General features: G+C 37.0%; 2 long non-coding RNA genes across 4 annotated transcripts in view; one reads left to right on the top strand and one right to left on the bottom strand.

The window, feature by feature from the left end:
• Positions 1-27,988, top strand: part of LOC121474546 — a 122,805-nt gene that overhangs the window by 59,703 nt on the left and 35,114 nt on the right. For all 3 annotated transcript variants that reach the window (XR_005983430.1, XR_005983429.1, XR_005983428.1), the window contains 2 exons: positions 14,878-15,396; positions 19,314-19,432. This is a non-coding gene — a long non-coding RNA (uncharacterized LOC121474546). The remainder of the gene's footprint in view (positions 1-14,877; positions 15,397-19,313; positions 19,433-27,988) is intronic.
• On the bottom strand, positions 401-10,271 carry LOC121474552. Its single transcript, XR_005983431.1, has 3 exons — positions 10,154-10,271; positions 7,289-7,414; positions 401-2,938 (listed from the first exon to the last, which is right to left on the bottom strand). It is a non-coding gene; the product is annotated as an uncharacterized LOC121474552 (long non-coding RNA).

Here is a 27,988-nt window from a genome sequence, read left to right as displayed (position 1 = left end):
ACATTGCAGGTGATCGGGTGTATGCTCTCTCTTTCCCACTCATGGGACTGGATGGAGAGTCATACAGAGAGCTCCCTGATCAGAAGTATCTATATCATACTTCACTTGGCTGAGAAATAGACTTTTATTGTGTTGACCTACTGAAATGAGGTTATTTATTATAGCAGTTAACATACCTTGATGGATACAACAACTAAAAATACTATCAAGTGGAGATAGGCAAAATAGGTGAAGAAGATTAAGAGGTACAAACTTCTAGTTATAAAATGAATAACTTATGATGGTAAAAAGTACAGCATAGGGAGTATAGCCAATAATATTGAAAAAAATCATGGGGATGTGTAATTTTAAGTTGTACATTTGGTATTGCTGACACACTTTAAAAACAGCCATATTAATATGCATTTTTCAAGATCCTTTATTCGCTGTCTTTTGAAATAAGTTTCAAGGTTATTGGAATGGCATCAAATCTTAAATTTATGTTTAAAACAGACTAATAATAGAGGAACAAAAGGTTAGTACACACATATACACTCAATGATCGTGTCCTGATTATATTACAGCCTGTCAAGGACACTAGCAAGCCTTGTCTCAACCACTCTCCTTGAGGTCATCACACCCTTACACGGTAGGGTCTAACAACTAAAATTCCCAGTGTCAAGGGGTCATGATGTTTGCATGTAATTTCTTTGAATGGAATGTCTAAAATCGATGGTTTATTACCATGATAGAAATGTCCTGGTTCCTGAATTATGAATTAAATATATTATAATATGTATCTGAGTGTAAAAAGTAATAAGGACACAGAAGGAGCCTTTCCCAAGTCAGTCTTAGATTCATAGAAAAGATGTCAAAAGCAGCCTGAGGAGTTATGCGTCCCTCAGAGGGGTATGTTCAAGAGAATAAATTCAACTACATAAAGGATTTTAGGCAGCAAAATTCATAACCTTGGGATTATAACCCCACATAAAGAATGGGTCAAATACTAATTTAAATGATTAACATGGGAGAGAAAAGACAAATCTCCCCTAAAATAGTCCAAATATTTTATGTAGATACTGCCCCTTCAAGGAGGTAGGATAGAACTCTTCACCCCTCATGTGTGAACTACACTTAGTGGCTTGCATCCAAAGAATACAGGAAAAAAAAAAGGAGGAAATAACTTTACAGTGGAGAAATCTAGCAAATGTTGCTTCAGCCAGGCCATCAAAGTTAACATCAGCAGCAGTAAGTCCTGTTGATAGCATATACCCTTGATATGATGTGATAAGAATGACACTTGACCTCTGTGGTCTTCCTCTCCAAAACCTATAATCCCAGTGAAATCATGAGAACAACATCAGACAAAAAACCAAAGTGAGAGACATTATGAAATACATGACCAACACTTCTCAAAACTGTTAAGATCATCAAAAACAAGGAAAGTCTGAGAAACTATCACAGCCAAGAAGAGTCTAAGTGTAGTGTATCCTGCATGGGGTCCTGAAACAGGTGAAGGCTATTCAGAAAAACTTGTGAAATTTTAATAAAACATGGTTTAGCAAATAATAATGTATCAATATGGATTCATTAGTTGTGATAAATGTATCACAGCAATCTCAAATGTTAACAGGAGAAACTGAGTGTGGGATACATGCCAACTGTTGGTATTATTTTTGCAACTGTTCTAAAAATCTAAAACTATTCCAACATGTAAAACATTTGTTTTTAAGAAAAAGAAATTTAGAAATGAAACATTTGCTTTTTTTCTTAAAAAATAAATTTAAGCATATAGTTCACAGAAAAATTGACCACAATCTCCTTTCTTTCTTCTCTAATTCTCCATTTCTCTGAAATTCACTGGTGGATTTCTTTCTGCAAATCCACTTTCGTTCCTCATTTTCATCTGTCTCGTTGGTCATCTTCTTGATTATACTCTTGCCTTAACCCCATCTTCCTCAATGTAAGATGCTCCCCACCAGACATAGCCCAGTGGAGATTTAGTTTGTCCTCTGTTACTGTTTTTCTTGGAGAAGTTAGGTGACCAGACTCTTGTCCTCTGCATTCTTTCTCATCTTTGTTTCAGGTCTCCAGCAGAGGGCCTGGGGTGAACTGTGGACCCCTTGATCATTCTGAGTCCCATTACATGCACAGATGACAATAAATCAGCAAATTATGGGGAGGGGAGCAAATCTCTTTACTTTAGAGAAGTTTTTGCTAAATTAGCAGAGGAGGAAGTAAAGGCAGGTCTTAACTACCATGCTATTTATATTTACCCCCCAAATAGCATATATTTAGCTAAAATCACTGAATATAAAATTTAAAGGGAATTCAATGAATATCTAATTCTACATTCTCAAGTTACATATTAGGAAAATAAAGGTCAGATGGTTTTTGTGAACAGCCCAACATGTAATGCAGTTAATGACCAGAAAAATCCATGACTATTCTCCTCCTCTTCTTTTTTCATGTTCTTCAAACACTAAATTCAAATTTTTGTCACGATTCAGGAGAGTTGCAGGCTTTGATGTGGTAATTCTTCTTTCTTGTCAGGCAGGAAACATGGAAAGAAATGAAATAGCAAATGAATACACTAAAAGGATGAGAGTGACCAAATTCTATGTTATATTTCCTTTGACTTGAAGACATATCTAGAGATTTGCATCCAATAAGAAGGCTTGCATGAGCAGCATGACAACCTGCTTGATGATCCAGCCACTACTGCCTTATATTGCTTGGTCTCCAGGACTATAGGGCTTCTGAACACCGTCTTTCAAGTAGATTCCTCATTAAATAACCTGCAACCATTGTTTTTATTTAAGCCTTTAAGAACCTCAGGAAGCAATCGTCTTGTTTAATTAGTCCTGTCTTTATCACTTCATTCAAGCCAGTAGTCATTCACTAATTCACTCAGGTATCCATTCATCCAAATCCGATGTGCCAGACACTGAGCTAGGGGCTAGAAACACAAACATGAGTATCAGTATTCAGGTATCATCCCTGACGTCAAACTGCATACTGTCTAGTAATTTAAGTGTTGGTGAAGAAAGCCCAACAAGGTTCCCTGTAAAATCTCTACAGAACCTCTAACTCTACTCATTAAATTTTGAACACTATTTCACAACCTATTAGATAAAGATTCAAATGGTGTCTGTAGTAAAACAAGTGAAGCATTCTTAAAAACTACAGAATTCAAGAAAAGAAATTTAAATTGTACATTGTTTCTTCTCTCTTTTTAGTTGTCATTGTGTATACACACACATACAAACATAACCATTTCCAGGTTGATTAGCAAAAAATCGATATTGGAAAGAAGCTGAAACATTATCTTGCCAATAATTATTTTAAATATTTATAAATAAAGATGTATAAATTTATCAAGTCCTCTGTTCCCCTAGGTTTCTGTGACTTCTGGGTTATCTGGTGATGATCTCATGTCTGTATGTCCTTTGTGCAACCATGGAGGCCAAAGGTATCTCAAGGGCTAAATCAAGCCCAGATACTTTATCTTCCATTTACAACAGAAAGCAAGAAATATTTTCTCATTCAGTTATGCTTAAGTTAAGGGATTGAATACATAGCCCAGGTTGTTGTAGAAGGAGTTATTAAGGAATAAAGTTATTTTACTAACTTATACAACGAAGTGTAACTCTAATGCTCTGGCACACTCTCGTAACACTTATTTCTTTCACTCACTAGATATTGACTTTCATCTATAAAGTTCAGTGTCATTGTGTAAATTATAAATAGTAGCTCTGTTTGGCACAGTTCCTGAGAATAAAGAATTCTATTGTCCTACCAAAGAAGAAATCCTTCAGAATTATATTACATAATTCCTGCAGCTAATGAGTCTGTTCTGATGCCACAGTGTTTGTGGTTGCCTTTGAAAATGACAATTTCTTGCATAGTCTTTGGTGCCAGTTATGTTACTCAGTTCAGGTATAACGAAAACAAATTCGTCTATTGTCAGTTACTGTTCAAAGTCAGAGGCAGAAAAAAATTGCTGCAGAAACATTCCAAACCAGCTAACTGCCTGAGTTCTAGGAGACATTCTAGGAGAAACTCTTCACAAGAATAAAAATAGCAATAGTGAAAGTAGCTAGCATTGTGACATTTCCTTTCCGTGCATCATCTTACTTAAACCTTACAAAAACCCCTGTGAAGCAAGTGTAATTACCCTCCTCATTTTAGATAAGGCTGTTGAAGTTCTAAGAGATAACTTGCAGAAGCTCACACATCTTATAAACGGTGGAGTTGAAATGAAAGCTCAGATCATGCCATCCTTATAACCATTAGTTTTTAAGGAATTTATATTTCAAAGGGAATTATTTAAACTGTTTTTTTTAAAAGCTACTGTTTAGTTTTGAGCAAGATCTAGATTGGTCATACTTCAAAGGAGAGTTACAAATAAGAGTGACTCATTGGACTATATCCTGAGTTTGGGTTTTATTACTGTCATTGATCACGATGTAAGTAACTTGTGTGTGTCTACACATATAATATATAATACACATATTATATTATTTACCAGGCTCCTATCTTAACATTGTAAGTTTCAGGCTGTGATTATTGTATGTGCTGAGCTTTCCTGTTTTCCTGATTTTGTTCATGATCTTCTCCTTATTTGGAATATTCTTTCTCCCATGTCTACCTGCTTAACTCCTTCTAAACCTCCAACTTTGATCAGGTACCTCATCTAATCCTCACAAGCAGTATTTTAAACTTTTACCACTGTTTACTGAACCTTCACCTTATATTGAGTTTCCTATTGCTGCCCTAACAAATTACCACAAACTCAGTGACTTAGAACAACATGAACACATTATCTTGCAGTTGTGGAGGTCAGAAGTCTGAAATGAGTATTACTGGGCTAAAACCAAGGTGTCAACAGGGCTGCATTCTTTCTGGAGGCTCTAGGGGACAATGTGCTTTGTTATCTTTTCCAACTTCTGGAAACCAGCTACACTCCTTCCTTCATCTTTAGAGCTAAGAGTATAGCATCTTGAAATCTCTCTGTGATTCTGACCCTCCTGTCTTCCTCTTTTATTTATAAGGACCCTTTTGACTCCACTGAGCTCACCTAGGTCATCCAGGATAATCTTCTCTATCTCAAGGTCAGTTGATTAGTAACCTTAATTCTATAAGCTACCTTAATTCCTCCTTGCCATGTAAAATAACGTATTCAAAGACTTTGGGGATTAGGACATGGGCATTTTTTATCTCAAAGAGAGATCTGTATTCTCGTGTTAATAGCAGCATTGTTCACAATAGCCAAGGTATGGAAACATCGTAAATGTCCATAATATATACACATACACACATACATACACAAACACACTGGGTTATTATTTGACCTTAACAAAGAAGAAAATCCTGTCATTTGTGACAACCTGGATAAACCCGGAGAACATTATAAGTAAAATAAACCAGAAAATGAAAGATAAATATTACATAGTATCTCTTATATGTAAAATATATATATTTAAAAAAGAAGTCAGACTTATATAGATATGGAGAGTAGAAAAGTGGTTGCCATAGTTGGGGGGTGAGGAAATAGGCTGTCTTTTTTTTTTTTTTTTTTTAGAGAGGGTGGGGGAAGGGCAGAGAGAACCTTAAGCAGGCTCCATACCCAGCTGAGAGCCTGATGTGGCACTCAGTCTCACAATCCTGAGATCATGATTGAGTAGAAATCAAGAGTTGTATGCTTAACCAACTGAGGCTACCCAGTTGCCCCTGGGAGGTGGGGAAATAGAGAGAGATTGGGAAAGGATGTAAACTTTTAGTTATAAGAAGAGTAGGATAAATAAAGTCTGAAGATCTAATGTATAACATGGTGACCATAGTAACACTATACTGTATAATTGAAATTTTCTTAGAGAGTAGAATTAAATGTTCTACCTAAATAAATAAATAAATAAATAAGGCAGAAATAGGGATCCCTGGGTGGCGCAGCGGTTTGGCGCCTGCCTTTGGCCCAGGGCGCGATCCTGGGGACCCGGGATCGAATCCCACGTCGGGCTCCCGGTGCATGGAGCCTGCTTCTCCCTCTGCCTGTGTGTGTCTCTGCCTCTCTCTCTCTCTCTCTCTGTGACTATCATAAATAAATAAAAATTAAAATAAATAATAAATAAATAAATGTATATATATATTCATCACATTGTATACTTTAAACATTTTGCAATTTTATTAGTCATTCATACTTCAGTAAAGCTGGGGGAGAAAAGAAAGAAAAGAAACCTCTCTTGATTCTATGGCCTTCTCCAGTCACTACTCTGTCATTCCCTTCTTGAAGGATAGTTACTTAGGCTTTGATTAGTTGTATATAGTCTATTTTAGAAGTGTCAATTTTGTTCCATCAAAATATATATGTCTATTCTCAACACCAATATCATACATTCTTTATTGTTATAGCTTTAGAGTAAGTCGGATAACATAAATCCTCTAATTTTTTCTTTTCTGTATAAAATTGCTTTGGATAGAAAGAAAATACAGTAACCTGAGACTGTGAAGTATAGAAATAATAAAAATAAAAGCATGTAATAACTAATAGAAAACTAGATACAGAAGTCAGTAATAACAAATCAAAAAGACTAATAAAATTGATAAGGCTTTGAAGTCCATCAAGAAAAGGAGAAGAAATAAAAGCAAGATTAGGAACAAAAATGAGGACCTATATGCAATGTAAGTTATAAGAATACTAAAGAATATTGGGGCACCTGGGGGCTCAGTCAGTTAGGCTTCTGCCTTTGACTCAGATTGTTATCCCAGGGTCCTGGGATCAAGCCTCATGTCGGGCTCCCTACTCAGTGGGAAGCTTGCTTCTCTCTCTCTCTGCAGCTCCCCCTGCTTGTGCTCTCTCTCTGGGTCAGATAAATAAATAAAATCTTTAAAAAATACTGCAGAATATTAATAAAATTATGGGAAAAAATGTAAAAGTAATTTGAAATAAATAGTTTCTTAGATAAAAATACAACTTACTGAAACTAATTTAAGAAGAAACAAAAAACTCGAATGGTTCAATAAATATCAAAGAAATTAAATTATGCATACAAATAAGTTTATGTCATTTTAAAAATGAATTCTTCCAAATATTCAAAGAATTTCATAGTAAATTTTTAGCACATAAGTAAAAAAAATCATAAAAGACAAAAAGGTGTATTTTGGTAAGGGGAATAATAGATTAGGTAGGTACTGAACTGAGAACGATATATACCAAACAACTTATACACTTAAAATATGGACAGCAACAGCAAAGGTTGCTTAAAGTAGATAAATTACCAACAGTAATTAGACTTTTTATTATACTTACCTCAGAAATGTAAAATAAATCACATAAAAGTAAACAAAATGTAAAAGAACTGATTAGTATGGCCAAACATTCAAGCCAATTGATAGATGAAGCAGATTCAGCCATCTGTTATGGTCCTGGATGGTGCTTTAAGACAAAAAAAAAAATGTATAAAGATTAAACAGAAAAGTTGAAACTGCCATTGATTGCAGATGATACCCTCATCAATAGAGAAAACCTAATAGAATCAATAGATAAACTATTGGAATGGATAAGAGTTCTACAAGTTTGATACAAGATTAAATTTAAAATTAAAATGTTCCTCTACAATAGAAATAATTAACTAGATAATGTAAAAGCAAATAAGATATATCAGTAAAAGATATTTAAAGTATCCAAGAGTTGATAAGATAAGGAATGTACAAGCTCTTAGGGTGTCTGGGTAGTTCAGTTGATTAAGAAACCGACTCTTAATTTTGGTTCAGGTCACGATCTCTCAGGGTCATGAGATGGAGCCCCCTGTCTGGCTTGCAGTGGGTGTGGAACCTGCTTAAGATTCTCTCTCTCCTAAGTGGAACCCTCTTGCACTGTTAGTGGGAATGCAAGCTGGTACAGCCACTCTGGAAAAGAGTGTGGAGTTTCCTCAAGAAGTTAAAAATAGAGCTACTCTATGACTCAGCAATTGCACTACTGGGTATTACAGATGTAGGGAAAGGATGGGACACTTGCACCCCAATGTTTATAGCAGCAATGTCCACAATAGCCAAATTGTGGAAGGAGCCACAATGTCCTTCGACAGATGAATGGATAGAGAAGATGTGGTATAGATATACAATGGAGTATTAGCCATCAGAAAGGACAAATACCTACCATTTGCTTCCACGTGGGTGGAACTGGAGGATATTACACTGAGTGGAATAAGTTAATCGGAGAAAGACAATTATCATATAGTTTCACTCATATGTGGAATATAAAAAATAGTGAAAGAGACTCTAAGGGAAAGGGAAACTGAGTGGGGAAAAATTAGAGAGGAAGACAAACCATGAGAGACTCCTAACTCTGGGAAACAAACAACAGATTGCAGAAGGGGAGGAGGGTGAACATATGGGATGACTGGGAAATGGGCACTAAGGAGGGCACCTGATGGGATGAGCATCGGATGTTATACTATATGTTGGCAAATTGAATTTAAATAAAGTGTTTTTAAAATTTTCAAAAGATTCTCTCTCTCCCCTCCCTCTGCCCTTCCTTCCCCTCCCTTCTACTTGCATTTGCACATACTCTCTCTTTCTCTAAACAAAAAAGAAAAAGAAAAAGAAAGAAAAAAGAAAAAAAAGAATGCACAAGATCTTTATGGAGAATATATATTTTTAAATTTATTTATTCATGAGAGACACACAGAGAGAAGCAGAGACACAGGCAGAGGGAGAAGCAGGCTCCATTCAGGGAGCCCGACATGGGACTCGATCTTGGGTCTCCAGGATCATGCCCTGGGCTGAAGGTGGCGCTAAACCGCTGAACCACTGGGGCTGCCCTATGGAGAATATTTTAAAACTATTTAAAGATTCAAAGGAAAATAGTGCTAAATAGTAGACTACATCGAATTCATCTATGAGGAAATTTAAGATTTTAAAGGTGTCAGCTGCCTTTAAATTAGGTATGTACTCAATGTATATTTAATAAATTATCTGAGGATTTTTAAAGAGCTTTTGACAAATTGATTAAAAATTATATGGAAAAATAAAAGTACACGAAAATATAAATTTATATAAAAAAGAGGGAATACTTTATAGTACATGAGCAATCAATAATAAAAATGAGGTTTGCCACAGAAACATACACTATATCAATGAAACAGAAAGGGAACTCAGAACATCTCCCTTGTGAATGGGAAATTGGCATGATAGAGTCAGTATATCAGAAACATGGAGAAGGGCATGGATTATTAGTAGATAGTATTAGGGAACTAAAGTCTCACTAGGTAGAGAAAAATAAATTTGGATTCCTAACTCATACTATCTATAAAAATAAAGCTTGAATGGACTGAAGATTGGAGCGCTGGGGTGGCTCAGTGGTTGAGCATCTGCCTTTGGCTCAGGTCATGATCCTGGGGTCCTGGGATCAAGTCCTGCATCAGGCTTCCCTCAGGAGCCTGCTTCTCCCTTTGCCTGGGTCTCTGCCTCTCTATGTGTTTCTCATGAATAAACAAAATCTTAAAAAAAAAAAAAAAAGATATGAATAAGCAAGTCACAGAAGAGGAAACCCCAATGAGTAGCATGCATAAGAAAAGATGTCAATGTCAGTAATAATCAGATAAATGATAATTACAACTAAAAACTTCCTAAATTATACACACCAGATTGGCAAAAAGTACAAGGTTATATATACCAAATGTTGGCAAGAATAGAGACTCTTAATACTATCCAAGGAAGCACATGCTGGTGCAACCATTTGAAAAGGCAATCTAGCAGTATGGAGGGAAATTTGATCTGTGTATACTATTTGAGCCAAAATGTACATGACTCTGTGTTTATAGAAACCTATTAGGGGTCATGTATTAGAATATTGAACCCATCCTGTTTGTCGTAGGTAGCAGCAACCCAGAGTCTGTTACTAGAAAGTAGATAAAGGATACATTGGAAGCATACATTGGAACACTCCACTGCAGTCAGATGTAATGACTTAAATATATATACAGCAACATGGATACATCTGTAAACAGTGTTGGGTGGAAAAGAAACAATTTAAGCAATAGTACACTACCATTTATATAGATTAAAATGTGCAGGGACACAAAATAATACTATGATTATATTTGTCAATACAGACTGCCATAACAAAATACCATAGCCTGGAGGCTTAGACAACAGAAGTGTATTTTCTCACAGTTCTGGAGGCTGGAAGTCCAACATCAGGGTGGTAACATGGTTGGGTTCTGGTGAGAGCCTTCTTTCTCATTTGGTTGCAGCAGGTGGTTTCCTTCTTACATGGGAGAGAGGAAGACAGAGGCAGAGGCAAAGGTTCTTCCTCTTATAAGACTACAGTTTTATTGGATTAGGGCCCCACCACCATGACCTCATTTAATAGTAATTACCTCCTAAAGATCCTATCTCTAGGTACACTGGGGTTTAGGGCTTTAACATATGAATTTTGGAGGAACACAATTTAGTCCATAGCATTTCACCCCAAGCTCCCCAGTGCAAATTCATGTCCTTTTTACAAAGCAAAACAAAAAAATCCATTCCACCCCAGTAGCCTCCCCTGCCCCCCATCTTAATTCATTCTGGCATCAACCCTAAAGCCTAAAGTCTGAAGTCTTATCTAAATATCATCTAAATAAGATATGGTTGAAACTTGAGGTATGACTCATTCTGAGGCAAAATTCCTCTCCAACTGTGAATGGTGAAACCAGATATATTATGTGCTTCCAAAATACGATGGTAGATGGGCATAGAATAGATATTCCCATGCCAAAAAGGAGAAATCAGATGGGAGGAAGGGATAACACATTCCAAAAAGTTCAAAATGTAACAAGGCAACTATTGAACTCATTTGGTTCAATATTTTGTAAGACCCTCACACCCAACACACTGGGCAGGGTCATGCTAGCCCCCTGAAGTGGGAATGATGGCCCCGCTCTTTGAAATGGTGGAGAAAACAGCTTTGCCCCTCGACCTGTTGTGGGAGTGGTGGTGACACAATTCAGTACTTGGCAATGATTTTTTAGAGATCCATACATATCTGACACAAATAAAGCAAAATAAAGTGGGTACCTCTAACAAAGAAGGAAAATGGAAATGTGGATAGGAGATGAAGAGGAAAAAAATATGAGACCTTGCATGAAGCTGTAATCATAGTGCAATAAATAGAGAAGTAGAATTAACTCACTAACTACACTTGAGGTCCAAAGAGAAAAAAATGAATCTAGCCTCACTCTCTTTAACCTTGTACCTGAATAATTAGTTGCAGCTCATAACAATTCTCCTTGTATGACCTTCTGCCATGGAAATTGAGAAAACAACTCCTGGCATATGTTGATTCCTTGGCTAGATTTTGACTTTTCCAAATGAGCCTTAAGAAAGAAGTAAATTTATTTATGGTAAAACAAAACAAAACAAAACAAACAAACAAAAAATACCCATATAAATGTTAATTAGCTCCAAAGGAAAAAGAGGCAAAGGTGAGATTCTATCTAGAGCCAAACTCATTTGGTTATTTGGCAGGAAGTGGGAAAGGCAGTGGAGAAGCTAGAATAGGGTTTCCACTTGGTGACTGGTTCCTCAAGGTTCACCTTGCTCTTCATAGTCTTGTAGGAGGCATGTTTAGGTTCTAGTTTGACACCCAGGCCAGAGAGGCCTATCCAGACTTAGAGTCCTGAGCTTTGGAATGTCCTTGAGTACCTTACTGAGCACTTGGCTAGGACTTACTGACCAGAACAGTTTTCCAAGGAGCCTTGGCTCTTCTTGGAATTACTACAGGAGCAGCATCTGAGTGAATATGGGTGGACTCTAAAAATGTCAAAGACAGATCATCTGTTTTCATAATAAAACACCATTTTAGTTGAATTCCAGCCTAGCATCTAGAACATATACATTTTTCTAAAACCAGAGAAGGATATTTGTGCCTTTACTGACTCCCAGCACACTAGCAAAAACTTTTCATACTTTTTTTCAAATGTGAGATTCTAATCTTTTATTAATGCTCAGGCTCAGCTATCTAGTCCAAGCTTACCATATTTGGGGTCGAACTTTTCTATCGCTCTCCTTCAGTTTGAAAATCTCTGCTTTGTTTGGTCTGAGGAAGAAATATCTTTGTTTCTCATTCTGAGATTAAGACATACTGATTTATTTCTGTGGCTCATGGAGGATTTGGTGTTTATTTCTTTCTTAATTGCATATACTGTTCATTAACTTCTAACAAGCAATATGAAGAAGCATTAAACAAGAAATTTAATGGTATAATATTATTTAGCAACCATACTTATTTGTGTTTTAGGGCATATAAATGAATGTAAACATTATTTGCTAAGAAATAAACAGTGGTACAAAAAAAATAATGAAATTTCTGGAATAGGATCAGGATAAGCCATCTTTTTTTTCCCCCAGACATGAAATTATAAGTTTTCCATGCAATTTTCTATGCAGAGAATTATGTGCCAGGATTTTAGATCTGTGATCTAACTCTCTAATCTTACTTCTGATTAGGAGTTAGAAAATTATGTGGCAATCAAATCAAAGTTGGGGATATAACTTTAAATTCCAATTCCCTTGGATTTTAGAATTATAGCAAATTCAGAAAGTAAAAAATAGACACAATAGAACTTGTTTTCAGTAAGAATATGAAAAGTTGATATGGGGACATGTGGAACTTAAACTGCCCATAGATTCTTTTAAGTGTCCCTGTGATTAGCTAGAGCAATTGCCTCAAAAGGACAGAGTGTGGAATAGAAGTTCTATTTTGGGAGTCATTGGTGTGGTTTATTGAGCTATTATTATATGTCAAACAGTATTGCACATATATTAATTCATTTTACAAATAGGAAACTAAGGTATGGAAAGGTTGAATAAATTGGCTGAGGTCCCAAAGCTAGTAAAAGGCAAGCTGGGATTCAAACCCAAATAGTTATTGAGAAACTTTGCAGTTATCAGTAAACTTGTGAGAACAAAAAGAAAATCCCAGAGGAACAAAACATATAGAATTGAAATCTATGGAATTGAGTTGAATGTTCTCTAGAGTCTACCAACTCATACTTTGTATTTTGCTTGGTATTTACAATGGAAGGTGTTTCTTAAGCTTTGTGCTATGCTATGATGTAGTTTCAGTTGATGATGTATTTTGCTGATCTACTAAAAGGACAAATCAAATTTAGTTAAGAAGTACAAGGTCATGGAGTATATGAGCAGCTCAGCTGGTTGAGCTTCTGACTCTTGATCTCAGCTTAAGTTTTGATCTCAGGGTTGTGAGTTTAAGCCCCACGTTGGTTTATGCCCCTTAAAAAATGTTTTTTGAACAGATAGAACCTGGCATAGTGTCCTAATACCAGGCTAGATACGTCTTTCTAATAACACATTTAAGAAGTACAAGGACTCCACTATGAGCTCCATAGAGTAGTAGGTAATCTTGACATGCATCATCAGAGAAATTTCCTAAATCTGATTGCTGGGATGAAGAAGGTAATTCTGGAACATGTGTAATAGAAAAATGCTTTCTCCATGTTGTTGACAATCTTTGTGAGGTGGTGCTGGTGAAAAATTCACCTTCAACAATTGCATGAGTTCATCAAATTTGCTAGATTTAGGTGAAGCAGTATACCAGACCTTTAAATGTGCCTTGGATAAATGGATCCTTTCATTGTGACAGATCAACAGATGTAACTTTTTCCATTTTTAATCTTTTGGTAGAAATATTCTAAATACCTTGGAGCCTAATATTGCCCTTCTACCTCTGTCTGAAAGACCTCCTTTTGCTCATACTGTGGATAGGAAGCAAGTCTCTTTGTTCCTCAGACTTTTGTTATTGTGATTATTTTTAGTTGCCTCTTATTGGCACCCATGCCAGTGTATTACCAGGACAGTCTATCCAATGTCTGTGAGAAACTGAATAAGGACCTACTGAATCAATAAGTTGTCAAAAGCACTACAGTCCCTATTCAGGATTCTCCATTCTACTTGTTTTCAGAGGACGTATCTCTCAACCTATCAATCCTAGGCTGTAGGCTGGGGAATATTAGGCATTTCCATTCTAGGCGAAACAGACTAAAGACCTATTTGAATACTAAAAATTTCATTGTTAGGAGTTGTTACCAATTGCTTTTCAGTGGATTTTTAAAGTTCTTTTGCTGGTAATTATTATTTTGCTTACAGAGATCTTAATCATTTTTTCCCAAGGATTTGAGAATGAATAGATCTTCTTAATATTTCTTAATTGAATGATTCTTATAAGTAAAAATCCAGATTAAATCACTGACACACAGAGTACTAGAAACGAGGACCATCAAGATAATAACAGAAATCAAAATGCACAAAAGCCTCTGGCCTACATAGTGGCACTAAAATAAATCCAGCTTAGTGGTTTGCATTGGATTCACAGTTCTTCAGCTCTGTGATTTCCAGTATTTCATTGTTAAAGAGTCTGATAACAAATATCTTAACAAAAGAAAATATAATTTTTCTCTTAAAGGAGCTTTAGGCTTTCACATAAAACTTTGTATTTTTGGAATCTCTATTAGCAGTTATGGATAGCACAGGAATGTAATTTAAACAACAGCAGCAATGATATTTTTAATATCCTAGATTTTATCTTTCCAGAGAAGTATACCTTTCCTGCACATTCTCCACTTTGTTATCATTTCTACTCTCCATCCCAGATTTATAGCTGTGATATTTTTCCTCTGTTTTATTTAATTTTAGCTTCACAAGTTAATAAAAGAAGAAAAAAATGAAATGTTTATTATTACTAAGATGAACTTAGTGCTGGGGAGGGTGATATAGTTAAGACATGTAATCACTTGGAGAGAAGAGATACACCTGTCTGTATTAGTTGTGGTGGGCTATCACAAACAAATCAGAGTGTTATGTCTCAAAAATAATAGAATTCTATTTCTTCCTCAGGTAACTGTTTATTGTTGATTGTTCTGTGATGGTGGAAGGCCTCTACTCCATGCAGTTCTTCAGGAAACCAAGCTGATGGAAGCTCTGCTGTCTTCAACTAGTTGTTCTGGTCATCTTTGACACCAATCAACCTTTGGGGAGTGGGGGATTGCATGGAAGGTCTCTGGAGGTTTTGCCAGTCTAGCCCAACAGTGGCATATATCATTTCCACCAGAAAGAACATAGTCATTTAGCTACCTAACTGCAAAGGAGTCTAGAAATCATGGAAGAAAAGGAGAATGGATTTTAATGGACAATTAGCAGTCTCTGACATGAAATCTGGGAAAGACAAAATAGTGATAAAATGGCAAATGAGTACATGCTCTGGTGGAGGGTGGAAATAATTTTTTTTTAATGTATTTAGAAGGTCAGAGAAGGTAAAACTCAGTGTGGAACAAAGTCATTGGGAAGAGTATCACTCAAGAGATGGAAGAGATGGAAGATGGGGCAGAAGATAAACTGGATAAATGAAGACAAAAGGTGAGAAGAAGAGGAAGGAAATGTCCTTTGTTTTTCCAATCTTCTTCTTTTAAGGAGAATCTCTCTTTTCCTTTACAGTGTCTTTAATGACAATGTCACAAATCTTGTGGCTGTGTCTCTTTCTGATAACACTGACCATCCCACTCCGACTTGTCCCAATTTCATTGTCTTTGTTTTACTTCTGCACAAATTACTACGCACCTCCGCGTGTGCGTGCACACAGACACATTTACCTGGCAAAATTTGCCTTTTGTTTTGTGCACTCCTCTGCTCTCTACTTGACAATCTATTGCCTAATGATTAAAACAGCTTCCATTTATTTACATGCCAGGTGGGCACTGTGTTAGGGACTCTGGGTACAAAGATAAATAAAACAGAGCTCTTGCCCTTGAGAAACATGGGGAAGCTAATCACCTAATTCTTAAACATCATCTAATTTGGATCCTTGCTCTAATTTGTGTGTCTGCTAAAGTAGATATTACTGTTCTCATTTTGTTTATTAAGAATTTGGAAAGCATAGTTTAACTGCCTTCTCCAAAGTTAGGCGTCTATACAGATCATGATAGAACTTTTTCCTCTACCAGACCCTCCCCTGCTGCTGTTCCAACTCATTCAACTTTTTCATTTTTTTCTTTTTTTATTTTTGTCTTTTTTTTTCCATTCAACTTTTTCTTTATGTTCTCTGTGTCAGTCCCTTGTTCATTCCTATCTATAACATGTCCAGTAATTAAAATGATATATTTCTTACAGTCAGTCCTTTATTTCTAGAAATTCACTGCATTCTTACATTTTCTTATATTCTCAGCTAAAATATTTCTACTTCAATTTTTAATTGAGGCCAAAGGATACATGCAAAATAATAAGTATATTTTAAAAGTAAAATACAAAGAGGCAACTTCTGAAATGGAATCAATATTTATCAACTAAGAGCTCTGTGGGAAATTTCAGAGCTGGGTATTTAGTAGAGAAACATACGGTGTTCTTGCCAAAATTTCAAAGTAGTGAAATGGACTCACTTAGGTTCCCCATCAGTTCTTCAAGACAGGCATCCATCCATTTTTTTTTAACAAAATTTTTTTAACAAAAAAACCCACAGTTCTTGTGGGTCAACTATATGCAGCTACTGTTTGGATGCTGAGAATACAAAGACATGGATTCTGCTCTGGAAGGGGAAGGTAACTGAACCAAAAATTATAGAACAATATCCCTGCTGCCCAGAATCTCCTGTTTCAACGTCAGATTCAGGTCTGACTCTCCAGGGCAGTAAACCAGGCCCTGGATTTTTTCTTTCCCTGACTATTTACTCTATCTGCAAAAAGATAAATGATTTTTCTCTCGTACAGAACATAGAACATAATCTCAAAAGGTGTCACAAGCTAAAACTAGAAACAAACAGCCTACCAAAGGGTTAAGATAAATTCATGTATGACATCCACAGGTGGCTCCAAATGGAGACTAAGATACCTCTAACTTCTGAAAATGATGACAAGAACAGCCATGGCCTTCTGTGTTCCATTGGAATCACTGCCACCAGGAAAATATTATGTGGTATATAGAGAGGGACAAAAGAAAAAAAATAAATGAAGAGTTTGGAAGAAGTCTCAGCATGCTGGGCTTCCATATTGGGAAACTTAATTGACTTTTTTTTTTCCTCGTTGTGATCTGAGGACACTTTGAAATTACCATGGAGAGAAAATTATGCAAAAAAGAAAAGAACGCTTTTGAAAAAAATTGCAAGATTGCTTAATTATCTGCACTGTGCAGAGACTTGAATAGTCTCCTTATTAGAGTATTGCCTTAAAGAAGGGAAAGAAAATCTGAACCAAAGGATGAAAAAAGGGACATGTTTGAACTGATAAATCTAAATGCAAAATGATGATAACAACAAAGCCTTAAAAAGATTGCTTCCTTGTAAGGCCTTAAGCTTTACATTTGGGTGAATGTTTGTCCTGTTAGTGTATTCCTATGCTCTACTTTCCCAGACACCAGGATCTCCCAGGGCCTTGCCCTCCCATGTCTACATTCCATTTGACAAGATTTAAAATGCTAAAGCTTTTTTTTTTTTAATTAATTTTTATTGGTGTTCAATTTACCAACATACAGAAAAACACCCAGTGCTCATCCCGTCAAGTGTCCACCTCAGTGCCCGTCACCCATTCCCCTCCAACACCCGCCCTCCTCCCCTTCCACCACCCCTAGATCGTTTCCCCCAAGTTAGGAGTCTTTATGTTCTGTCTCCCTTCCTGATATTTCCCAACATTTCTTCTCCCTTCCTTTATATTCCCTTTCACTATTATTCATATTCCCCAAATGAATGAGAACATACACTGTAAAGCTTCTGGATTCTGGACCTGGCAGGCTTTTTTTTTTTTTTTTTTTTTTTTAATCGTTCCTGATAGAACATTGAGAAACAACACCAAGGTCTTCCAAAATAGGTCACGTGGTAGATGCATTCCATTTTCGACCACACTGCAACTGCAAGATAATATGACTAGCCAGCCATAGCATTGAAGACCAGTTTTATACTATCCTGTACTCTATCCAAAGGCTTTTTAAAAAAAAAAAAAAAAAAAGATTTATTTATTTATTTATTTTAGAAAGAGAGCACTTTATTATTTTTTTTAAAAGATTTTATTTGAGAGAGAGAGAGAGAGAGCAGAGCGAGGTGTGTATGGGGGGAGGGGGGTGCAGAGGGAAGGGGCAGAGAGAGGGAGAAGTAGCCTCTCCGCTGAGTAGGGAACCTGATATGACGACCCTGAGATCATGACGTGAGCTGAAGAGTCCGGATGCTTAACCACTGAGACACCCAGGTTCCCCTTCAATGTTTTTTTTTTGTTTTTTACTTTTAATAAACTATGTTTAAAGAACTATAAAATTCATGACATGACACCTGTGAGTATGGCAGTGAGGTCCTAGTGAACCAGAAGTCACCATGTAATTCCTAGGATTTGAAGAGTTAACTCTTCCCTCTGTGGAATGTAACACTATTTAGGGATGTGGGCAAACTAATGGATTTGGCAGTTCTCATTTTTCCCCTTGGTCAAGTTCTAAATGCAAATAAGAGACCTCAAAGCTGTCTGGAGTCCCTGAAGCACTGCATATGGAAGCTCCATAGCCAACATAATAGCATATGTACAGCATAATAGTGAAACAAACTATTCTGTTTCCAAATTCTTATCTGGGTTGCTCAGATTTTGACCCCAAATACTGTTCGTTTGGTTTGAATTCTCGCTGTACCAGGCATATCAGCCAGAATGGGTGACTTAGAATGAAACAGACTTGTGTTTCTGTGAAATAATGAATCAATAACTTCTTTGGAAGCAGATTTTGAAGGCTACTGATTATAAGAAAGAGCAAGTAGGGGAACAATAGAATGCCACTCATTATGCAAAAATTTTACCAAACTCCTAAGGGGGCTTCTCAGCCCAGTTTCCTCTTTCAGGCAAGGCCACCATTTGAGCTTCATTACACAGTGTTTAATCTCTGTCCTTGAAGTTCACAAATTAACTTGCTCTGTGATTTCCTCCCTGTGACAGCCTCTGGCTGTGTTTTTACTGCCTTAACAGCTACCGGCAGGCAGCTTGTCTCCCACATTCACTACAAAGTAAACAGGAATTTGGTCCCAGGGTAATTGGCTGCTCTCCAGCATAAGAATGCAAGTTATTCATGAGCATTGTGGACTGGCTTCTGCTTTACCCAGACTGTTTTCACTAGAGAGCACAAGGACAAAAAGAGTTGTGAAGGTTTAGAATCTTGAGGATTATTCCATTCAAATATGTGATAACCTGTGATTCTTCTCCCCAACTACTTGCTAATCTTCCCCCACCTCTTCTACCATCTTTCATTTCATGGTGACTACTGGAAATTTACCAAGGAAGCTGCCATGAAATTATGGTGGGTTTTTTTTTCTTTTTCAGAAATATAAATGACTCAATAAACACATATGGATGCACTGTATTTTGGAGAAAGAATATGTTTGCAAAGCTTTTAAAATTAAATCTTCATGAGAATGTAGGAGTAAATGCCAGATGAATTCGTGAGTACCTAGTTTAATGATAATCCAAAACAAACTTTAAGAAAACAATGGAGAAAAAGACTTGTGGTTTCAAGTATAAGAGTAAATATCCTTTGAAATTTGAGTTGGTGAATACTAGATTTAGAGCCTATAAAAATTAAGAGATTTAAACAAAATCGAAGAAGGCAAAATGAGTCACCCATTCATCATGGTTGGGTAGGAACACATAAAAGACTTTGGTCTTTTATCTTACTTGAAAGTTCATATTTTAATACTGCATACCATGCTTTCTAAATTCCTCCATGAAGGACACTTACAAGACTCTAATAATTGTTATTATAGTCCTAAAATCTATTTAGCAGAGTCACTAGCAATTGTTTGAGATTTGAGAAAAAGAAAAACTTGTTAATTCCTTCAGTTCACTCAAAGGCATACAAAATGGCAAAAGACAAAATATTCAATACATTATGCACCGTGATGTATTTAAATATTCATTATTGTTTGCTGTAAGCTTGAAAGGAAAGGTTTTACTTTTTTGGAATATAATCTATAAGTGTATCAATTCTTTCATTTTTTTTCAGTTCCCAATCAGTGTGTGGTACAATATCTCCTTCCTTGATTATCAGTTGGCCTTTGGATTGGTACCTGCCAATTGTGTCGAATCTTCTTCTTTTCTTTTTTTTTTTTTTTTAAAGATTTATGTATTTATTTATTTATTCGTGAGAAACACAGAGAGGCAGAGACACAGGTAGAGGGAGAAGCAGGCTCCTCACAGGGAGCCTGATACGGGACTTGATTCCGGATCCCAGGATCATACCCTGAGCTGAAGGCATATGTTCAAACAATAAGCCACCCAGACGTCCCTGTGTTGAACCTTCAGAAATAAACACATGGAGATTTGGAAAGGTCTGTTTTTACTAGCTGTATGGAATGTAATATTAGTTAACTTTAGCATGCCATCTTCAGCTTTGAAACCCAGTATATTTCGTAGATCCCAGACACTGGAGCTCTAAAGTTGAATGCTGTATGATTTTTGCCCTCAAAGAGTCCTCAGTCCAGTGGAGAATCACAAACAAGCATTGGAGATAAAAATCTAAGAGCGATAAAGAGGAATGTGGTAAATTGCCATTGAAACACTGATGAAAAAGCATTTTACCCTGAAAGGGAGGTTGGTGAAGGCCAGTCTCTTGGAAAGAAGGTAATAATCTAAGCAGAATCTTGAAGCATGTGTTAGAAGGTGGAGGGAGGGGTAGAGGAAGGTGCTTTAGGCAGAGGGGAGGCGTGGACAGAGGTGTGCAGGGTGAAAGCATGTGCTACTTCTGCACAGTGGTGAGGGGAGGGTGGCTAGAGCAAGAGATCTTTCGAGTGAAGGGTATCTGTGTACAAGTTGTACAGTTGGGACTTTATCCCTGGAGATAGAAATCTTCAGAGAAAAGAGCATAATCAGATCAAAGTGCCATCTGGGATTTTATGGTGAGGAATCCAGGCTTTTGTTAAATGCTTATAAACCAACCTGAATGTAGAAATGGATACATATACTGATTTGTACCTTTGGATAATGGATTGGTACAAGCCAATTATTCTATGGAGATTAAGAAAGTTCTTAGTAACTAAAACCCTTTGCCCTGGGATATGTGAAGAGCAGTATAAAACTTACCAGGTTTAGCATGTGTCTGTCTCACAAATACCAGCTTGAGCAAAATTAGACCTTTCAATGGTCAGAACTTCTCTTTTCAGAGCAGCTACAGTGGCATCAGAAGACCCAGGTGTGAGTTTCAGGCTCTTACTACAGCTACCAAGCCAGCTGTGCACTCTTCAACAAGACTCGCCTTCTTTGAGTCTCAATTGTTTTACCTATAAAATGGGGGAGACAATTATGCCTACTTATCTCAGAGGCTTTTGGAATTAAAGGAGCTAAAGTAATTAGTTAAAGGAGCTAAACACAAGCAGAATTTTTTGGAAATCGTAAAGTATCACATACAAAAAAAGTTTGGGATTATGGTTATACCATCACAAGTGCAAGTCCATGTGATTATCATACTAATAATGAAAACAATTATTTATTGAAAAGTTGTTTTGTGGCAGCAACATTCTAAGTTTTTTTTTTACAAATGTGATCTCATCTAACCCTCATAACAATCCTGTAAGGGAGGTTTTTATAGAGAAGGAAACTGAGGCTTGGCAAGATTTAGAATTCTTGAGCATTAGCGCCAGAAGTCAGATCCATGCTTTCTGGACCACAAGCCTAGGCTCTTCACCACTACTTCTCAATCAGTCCTTAAAAAATGCTTACTTCTTGCTTTAAAGTCTGGGGAACCGACAAGAGATCATCAATACATGGTAACAGCAGAATTACTAAGCTAAAGTTTGTGAGTGTTCTTTCCCCTTTCAGAACTAGGAATCTAGAGATGGGAATAGAAAAATGTGACCCTTTGCCCTTTATTCTATCTAAGAAGAGCTATTATTGTTGACTATGTATATAATATGCTATAAATTTTGTTGTCAAAATATGTCAAAATATAACTCAAGGAAGAGTCAATATGGAAGTCATTTTCTCAAGGAGGCAAAAACCATACAACCTTGCAAATCACGTTCCCTATATTTTGTCTTTCATGGACAACATAGCTTAAGAATAACAGAGCACAGAAAACCTGGAATGCTTATTCCCAGTCCCCTTTTCCAATATCTAAAGATCCAGGTTCCTTTAAAGAGTGAGTAGAGAGGGGATCGTTTGTCTCTTTCAGGTCCATGAGATACTGAGGAAACTAAAAAAAGTACAGCTGTTTTCCAGCCTGTTTCTGAGCATTCAAACACATTATATAGACTGAGTTTTTACTATAGTGGTGTTGAAGCTTTAAAACAAGGAATACAATTAGTTATATTTTAGATACAGATCTATTAGAAGTCCTGGCTTGGTTCATTCACAGGGTTAAATTGAATCCAGTATCTGTTGTTTGTTAATGCAAGTCTTGTTGCATCTCCTAGGGATAATCTCAATGGCTTCTATCCCATCTTTTTCTAAATTGGTGTTGAAGCTCTATCAGCGACCCTGGGGACTGGAACAGATGTAGGTCTCAACCAACCATGGTTTCTGCTGCTAAGCAGTAGATGGCAGAATTGAGCTTGACTTTTGTGATCCTTCTCACCTGTCTTCATTGGTGAGGTTGAAGTATTCTCAAGCAACTCCCTAAAATAGTTTTTTTTATTATTTAATCAAAAGTAATTTGATTGTCTCTTTATTCTACTGGAATCTCATATATTGCATGCTGTACGATGCTTTTTAAAAAAGCTTACAGTAACTCTAGTAGATTTCTACCTCTCACTTGGAGGTTTTCTACTCTAACAATGGCATTATCCTCATTTTTATACTTTTTCTTCTGTCCATTATCACTAAAATTTTCTATTTACCTTCTCCTTCTTCTTGTAGTAAATCTAAAGATGAATAGCAGATTATTTTCTTTATAGCCTTCCAATCATTCAGAGAGCTCTACTGGTCCTAAGACTATAATGAAAACTCCTGCCTCCATGATATGTGAAAACTAAAATATACTCTGTTGAAGGAGGAAGGATCCTTTTGATATAAATGTGGTTTTGAGAAAGCTAGTGTTTTAAAGGACCCACAACTTGAAGCCAAGGAGAGACCCTGGGCTTCAACTACAGGAGTTGAGTGAGGAAGAAGAAATAGAACTTTGCTAAAACAGAAATCTGAAAGCCAGATATTTGGTAAGAGTACCATGGAAAAAGCCAGAAGTCAGTCTGGTCAGTTTTGTTAGGAAAGGCTGGAAAGGCTACCCAAGACCTATTTCTTCAAAAGAATTTATATGATGAAATCCAAAATTAACACCAAAATCATTCCACTGCTCACCTACCACCAACCTTCCTTCCTTTTTTTTTCTTTTTCTCTCCCTCTTTCTTCCTCTTCATAAATATACGTATATATACGTATATATGCCAAGAGGGACACATGAGATATTAGAACTTAGTATATGCTCCTCATGTTTCCCTTTCTAACAGGAAAAGTTATCTGCCAACAAGCAAGCATGCTACATGTCTATACTAAATTATACTTGAGAGGGACCCTTCATACATGCTGCCTTATCTGTCTTTCCTTCTGTCCTATTGAGGCAGGCAGTTGTTTGGTCTCATTTTTCAGATAATGAAGCCGAGGCCCAGAATTCCAAGTTGACTCATCAAAAGTTTCACAACTGATAAATGGCTTGACTCCTGCCTGAGCTCTGTCTAGGTTCCCATACCCAACAGCCCACCACTGGTGTTTCTATTTGAATGTCTTGTTGACATTCCAAACTTCATGTGCAAAACAGAAGCTTTCATCTTTGTCCCCTCTGCAGTTTCTTCCTGCTTCAGATTTTATCACTCAGTGAATCCCATTTCGTTAAACAGTTGCTCAACTCATAAACCCGGGAGCATTCTGGACTATGCCTTTCTTTCCTTTTACCCCCCATACCCAACCTATCACCAACTCCTCTGGATTCTATCTTTAAAATATATCTCTAATCCATCTTTACTGTGTCTACTCTAGTTTAATAGCAGATCCTCCTGCAGTTTTTTTAACTATTTATCTCTAATCCTATTTCTGTCTTCCCACCACAGCAAGCATTCATAAAAATAAATTTCATCGTTATACTTAGAATCCTTTACTGCCTCGATATCTTCTTAGCATGCCCACAAGTCTCTTTGCAACCTGGGCCCGTTTTCATCTCTAACTTCCACCCCCCTTTTTGCCTGCCCTGTTCTGGCCCCGTGAACCTCTCTGCTGTTCAGACAGGCCAAGCTTGTTCCTGCTTTAAAGTCTTCACTGTGCTGTTTTCTCTGATTGAAATCTTCTCCCCCAGCTCTTTGATACTCAGTTGCCTGGCTAACTCATGCACAACCTTCTGCTTAAAGGTCACTTCCTCAAGAGGGCTTTTCCCTAAACCCTCTCATTCAGTGCACATCCCTCCTGTATTTTAAAATTATACCTTGTGTTCTTTTCCTTATGTACTTATTATAATTGCAATTAAATATGTATTTTTTCATGTCCTATTAGCTCCAAGAAGGCAACTATTATGTCTGTTTTGCCCACTGCTATCTCCATCTACTATAGAGTTGGAAAGGTTTTGGCATAAGTAGGCACTCAATATATGTTTTTTGTAAGAAAGAAAACAAACCAAATCCCAGAACCAGAGCTTCTAATTCTGAATTGAGGAACTTTCTCCCTGATGCTACTCTATCCCTTTGGGGATCCATCTTCATATTTTTACTATTTCTTTTTTCAGTTTCACTTTTACAAACTTAAATTTTTATTACCCAAATAAAGCATTATTAACTCTTTTTATCATGAATATTCTCGAGTATTGTATTAAACATTTGAAAATGAGTATGTCCTGAAGGGTGGTTAAGTCAGTGAAGGGAATTTTTTTTTAAGATTTTATTTGTTTATTATAAGAGACAGAGAGAGAGAGGCAGAGACATAGGCAGAGGGAAAAGCAGGCTCCATGCAGGGAGCCCAATATAGGATTTGATCCTGTGACTCCAGGATCATGCCCTGAGTCAAAGGCAGATGCTCAACTGCTGAGCCACCCAGGCATCCCAGTAAAGGGAATTTGAAGTTCTTATTCTTAAGGCATTAAATTCTAGTCCATATTAGACATTTTCATCCTCCATGTCACCTAGTTAGCTAATTCTATATTTTCCTTTATTGCTTCATTCAAGTCTATACTTTTCAAAGACCTCCAGTTGGTCTTTCTGCTAGTATCCACAGAATTCAATTCTCTTCTTTTCAAATTACTTTTAATTTGGGGTTAAGAGAACCATTTTTTCCTTTAACCCAAAGCTATCATTCAGTAACCATTTATTAAGGAGAAGCTATGTAACAAACAAACAAACATACATCATCTCAATCTTCACAATAATTTTGGAATGCAGGTGTATTGTTTCTATTTGTATTAATTGCCTACTGCTGTGTAACAAAGCCCCCCCAAAACTTAGCAGCTTAAAACAACACACTTTTATTTAACTCAGTTTCTGTGAAATGCAGACATAGCTTAATTGGGTTCTCTGTTTCAAACTCTCACATGCTGGACTCAAGGTGTTGGCCAATGATGCTGTCATCTCAAGGATCATCTAGAGAAGGGTGCACTTCCAAGCTTCTGGTAAATTGTACTTCCACCTCACATGGCTATGGGCAGGCCTCAGGTTCTCACTGGCTATTGGTTATAAGGAGAGGGGGATAAAGAAAGAGAGGCAGAGAGGCAGAGGGAGAAGGAGAAAGAGTATGAATATGGGAGTTATAGTCTATAACCTAATCTCACGAGTGATATATCATGACTTCTGCTATATTCTATATTCATTCATTAGAAGCAATACACTAGGTCCAACCCATGAGGAGAGGAGATTACACCAGGGTATGAATACTAGGAATTCATCACTATTGCTATCTTAGAGGCTGCCTACTGCACATTGGAGAGAGAGAGAGAGAGAGAGAGAGAGAGAGAGAGAGAGAGGAAGTTAATAGTGAAACTGGGAGTCAAACCCAAGTATGTTTGACCCAGAGTCCACATTCTTTCCATTGTATTTTGAGGCCATATGATGTACAAATGATTGTTGATGAAGACTATTCTAACATCACAAGTTGGTGCCATAAAATAGAACCAGGAAATTTTCATACTCATAGACTAAACTGCTAAACTTGGCCACTCATTTAACAATAGCCTACATTTTTTTTAATCTTTTTTTTTTTTTTAATTTTATGGTAGTCACACAGAGAGAGAGAGAGAGAGGCAGAGACATAGGCAGAGGGAGAAGCAGGCTCCATGCACCGGGAGCCTGACGTGGGATTCGATCCCGGGTCTCCAGGATCGCGCCCTGGGCCAAAGGCAGGCGCCAAACCGCTGCGCCACCCAGGGATCCCCAATAGCCTACATTTGTTCTGAAGAAATGTCTAGTTGGATCATTAGTATAGTAGAGAATCATGAGCAACAATGCAGAGAGCACAGCCTGAGAGCAGGGATATGACATGCATGAAAGACATGTAATTATCACTGCAGAATCACAGGAACGTTGATATGGCTTCTATCCAGATAATTACTGTTGAGAAGGAGAAAATTTTTCTCTACCCTTTAGATTCTTAGGCTGAGAAATCCACATAAGACAGATTAACAAGAGAAAAACACATTTAATTCCATACATATGGGAGCCAGCCCCATAAAAATATGATATCCATAGCAAACAGGCAATTGAGGTGTATATGGTATCCTGAGCTCAGGAGAAGGGGATAGAAGGGAAGGAAGACAATTTATAGAAAAATGGTAAGAGCAAGTGTTTGGTAAAAAAAAAAAAAAAAAAAAAGGTTTGCCGTGCTGTGCAGAGACAATGGGATCACAGAGAGAATTTGATCTCCAGGTCCTGCCAAGCTTTCCCCCAGCTTACCAAACTTAATGTATACTCTATAGTTATCTCTGCCAATAGTTCTTTTCCTGGACCAGACCCTCTTCTAAAGTCTTTTATGCAGTTAAGGGGAAAGTAAAAAGCTCTTACGGAGTCTTTTGGGTCTTGGTTGACTTTGGCCCAAAGTAATCCACATGCCAAAGTGGCACATTTTGGGGAAGCTCATTCTGAACCCCTTCAATGGTAAATTTAGTCAAAGAATTATTAGCCCAAGTATTCAAAATCTAATAGTTTCACAGATTCCTGCTTGGTTGAGAAATATGTCTCCTAGGTCTAAGATTATTTCTTTTATTTCTATTTCTTCTGTTTAATTTTTGAGTACTGTTCATGGTGTATTTTCTGTACCCCAAGTTTGGGAATACCTAATAAAGAAAAGTCACTCTCACATAATTCATTCTTACCTTAAAAAAATCTTTTTTAGATTTGCTCAGGTAGACAAAGGTTGATTTGAAAAACTCTTGGATACTGAGGACCAGATGGGACAGCAAATGGCAGGCAGACTGATCTCCATCTCTTATCTGCCTCTAATTTCTGTTCCGTTGCCACTACCCCCAGTGGCTCTGGAGGGGGTAATCTGCCAAGCTCTTCTTCCCAGAGGTATTTATGTCTTGAACTCCAGACACAGAAAAGACTTTAGATGCTGTAGAAGTTATTCTTCATATCATAAAGCTAGTCCATAGTTGCAGGTTTACGTCTGGCTATAAGAAGGACTTGCTGAAATAAAATGGACATGGCATTGTTTTATGTCAACTAGATGGTCATGGATTGTCATGTACAATCTGGGCATCCTGTTCTTTGGATTCTGGGGAAAGAATCCTAATAGGTCAGCATTTTTTTTCACAGAGTTTCTCCTATTTTTTAGAACAAAAGTGACAAAAAAGGAAGTTTACATTTTTAAGATGAATAATTTTTCTCTACAAACAAAAACACTTGGAAAAATATGCTACTTAGAATGTGTAGATTCTGAAGGTTTTTGAAGCTTCTTTGAATTCGTTACAGGTCACAGAATATAAGCCACTCACCATGAAATGTGGAGAACAGTTTGGTCCTCATAATAACCCTTCAAAGCCATCCTCTCAATGTCAAACTGCAAAGAAACTGCTCTTATCAGATCCACTGAATGGTTTTTAG

The sequence above is a fragment of the Vulpes lagopus genome, chromosome 1, assembly GCF_018345385.1.
Source record: "Vulpes lagopus strain Blue_001 chromosome 1, ASM1834538v1, whole genome shotgun sequence".
Classification (NCBI taxonomy): Eukaryota; Metazoa; Chordata; class Mammalia; order Carnivora; family Canidae; genus Vulpes; species Vulpes lagopus.
The sequence above is the reverse complement of the archived record's forward strand: the minus strand, read 5'-3'. Positions and strand labels throughout refer to the sequence as shown.